Raw genomic sequence first — 2,513 nt, 5'->3', positions numbered from 1 at the left:
TAACTACGAACATAAAACTCCTAGATAATAGTGTATAGGCTGAATTTTCAGATTTGTATTAAAAAATTATAATTTAGGTAGATGTATTCCTCATGGATTACAACACAATGTGAAGTTACACGACTCTGAAATCTGTACCAACTGTACAAAAACAAAAGCAAGAGACCATGAAAAAATTATGTTCTTCGTGGCCTGAGAGCCTGCACATTTCTCTGAGTAATGTAAAACTACGAGAGCTTGACATTTTTCTGTATCTCACCTCTTCTGCCTCTCTGTCCGTAGGATTTGTAAATCAAAGTCAGTAACATCTTAGTAGCAAAGGTCTCGTCTATCTCCCCCTCCTTTCCCTCGTAACTAATCCTACTCAAATTTCCTCTCATCTTCCTGAGCATTTTCCATGAACAGCATTGCAAGTTTGTTTAAAAAAAAAAAAAAAAGGGAAAAAGGAAGTTTTACAAGGGTTTTGTTGGTTAATTATTTACTGGTGGAATCACTCCACCAGGAGTTTGATTTCATTGGCTAGCAGTTGGTTTCCATTGAATAGGCCCCCTGCGAGCTTGGTGAGCAGCTCTCTCTCTGCGGTTTCGGGGTCGCTGTCAACAGAGCTGGAACTTGTGCTCAGGTTGTCGACAGCAGTGTTGGCTGGGGGGCCCAGCTCCGGCTCACTAGTCTCACTGGCCATGGACACCGCGGAGAGCAGGGACATACGCCAGGTGAGCCGGCCAGAGGGCAGAAGGGAGGCGGCATAGTCTGCTGTGATACCAGCTACATCCAGATCACAAGCCTTATCAAACCTACATTTGCACTGGCCTCGCAGACACAGAAGGAGCCGTTGTCTTTCATCAACAGGTCAATGCCACACACATTCATTCCCAGGATATTAGACACCTGGATAGCTAGCTGTTTCCCGTGTTCACTCAATGAGCACATCATCCGTACACCACCCGGTGAGCAGTTGCTTTGCATCCTCCCATCTGTTGAACAGCGTAACATGGTGCCAACTGCACGGCCTCCCACAACAATGACACGTACATCCCTTCCATGAGACTCTTTAACGCACTTCTGAAACAGGTATGGAGCTTCATGGCGAATAAGATGGCTTAGATCAGCCCAATGGTGCTTGTCGCGAGCCAAGAAAACCGCTTTGCCTCTATGGCCCCGTGTATTCTTCACCACCATTGGGAACTCCAGTACTTCTGCTTCATCAATCATTTTAGCAAAATTTTCATGACAACCATAGGAGAAGGTACCTGGCAGAGGAACACGGTGACCTGCCAACTCTTGAAACGTCCAGAACTTATTACCACAGTTCAGGATGGCTTGAGGTCGGTTCATCCACCTGCATCCCATCTTCTCTAGATGGCGCAAAACAGTGATGTCACTATCACTTTGCGCGCAAGGGGTTGGTACTCTCACTACCACCACCTGAGGGTAAGCAGTAATTAGTTCTCCTTTGATACGAAGACCCAGGTTTCCTTGCTCAGCTGTCAGCACCACGTCATCCATCACCACAGCCCTAAAGTCCAGTTCCTCCTCACAACATTTGGCCTTGAACGCTCGTAAGATCTCTTTTTGAGGATGGTCTTCCCTGATTCGACGATCTGTCAAAAACCACAACTTGGCGGCCACAGAGCTACACATCTTGATCTGCCTGTTCTTCCTTTTCTGGGATTACTTCCTCCTGAATGTAGACTCTTTCTAGGAACGTAGGAGCTCTCACAGAGTCTGAAATCTGTAGTGCAGGCTGGCAGGAAGGGCAGGTGAGAACTCTAGGGCCGAAGCTTCAGTCCTCTGCTGAAAAATCTCCCGGGCATGTGAACTCTTACTTGTGGCATGCATGTGGGATCTAGTTCCCGACCAGGGATCAAACCTGGGCCCCCTGCATTGGGAGCGTGGAGTCTTAACCACTGCACTACCAGGGAAATCCCTGCCAAAGAATTTTTAAAGGATTATTCATTTTTTACATGGAAAGAATAGATGAATCCATTATGTATATGTATATGTGTGTATGCATATATGTATATACATATACACAGAAATAAATATATTTCATGAACACAGAAATAAATGTCTGGTAGGACTTGTGAAAATTTCTGAGGTTGAGTCTGGGCTTAACAGAAATAATGCTGTGATTAATAGAGTTGCTGGTATGGGCCCAGGAGGCGAAATCTGTGGCCCACATGGCTCACATTTGCCATCTCAAGATCATGTACTTGTCAGTTTTATAAAGCTTATATGTTACATCACATGTATCATTTCTACTAAGGCAGGTATGATGAGAACAGAATAGGTGTTCTCAAAAGAGATGCAACTCGGGGCTTCCCTGGTGGCGCAGTGGTTGAGAGTCCGCCTGCCGATGCAGGGGACACGGGTTCGTGCCCCGGTCCAGGAAGATCCCACATGCCGCGGAGCGGCTGGGCCCGTGAGCCATGGCTGCTGAGCCTGCGCGTCCAGAACCTGTGCTCCGCAACGGGAGAGGCCACAACAGTGAGAGGCCTGCGTACCGCAAAAAA

The 2,513-nt window shown here is 46.9% G+C and overlaps 1 pseudogene; it reads right to left on the bottom strand.

Moving 5' to 3' along the window:
* Positions 1–490: 490 nt before the first annotated feature.
* LOC112409722 (beta-citrylglutamate synthase B pseudogene) lies at positions 491–1,641 on the bottom strand (annotated as a pseudogene).
* Positions 1,642–2,513: the final 872 nt, after the last annotated feature.

The sequence above is a fragment of the Neophocaena asiaeorientalis genome, unplaced genomic scaffold (genome assembly GCF_003031525.2).
Source record: "Neophocaena asiaeorientalis asiaeorientalis breed wild unplaced genomic scaffold, Neophocaena_asiaeorientalis_V1.1 scaffold521, whole genome shotgun sequence".
Classification (NCBI taxonomy): domain Eukaryota; kingdom Metazoa; phylum Chordata; class Mammalia; order Artiodactyla; family Phocoenidae; genus Neophocaena; species Neophocaena asiaeorientalis.
Note: the sequence above shows the minus strand (reverse complement) of the source record. Positions and strands in the feature narration are given on the sequence as shown.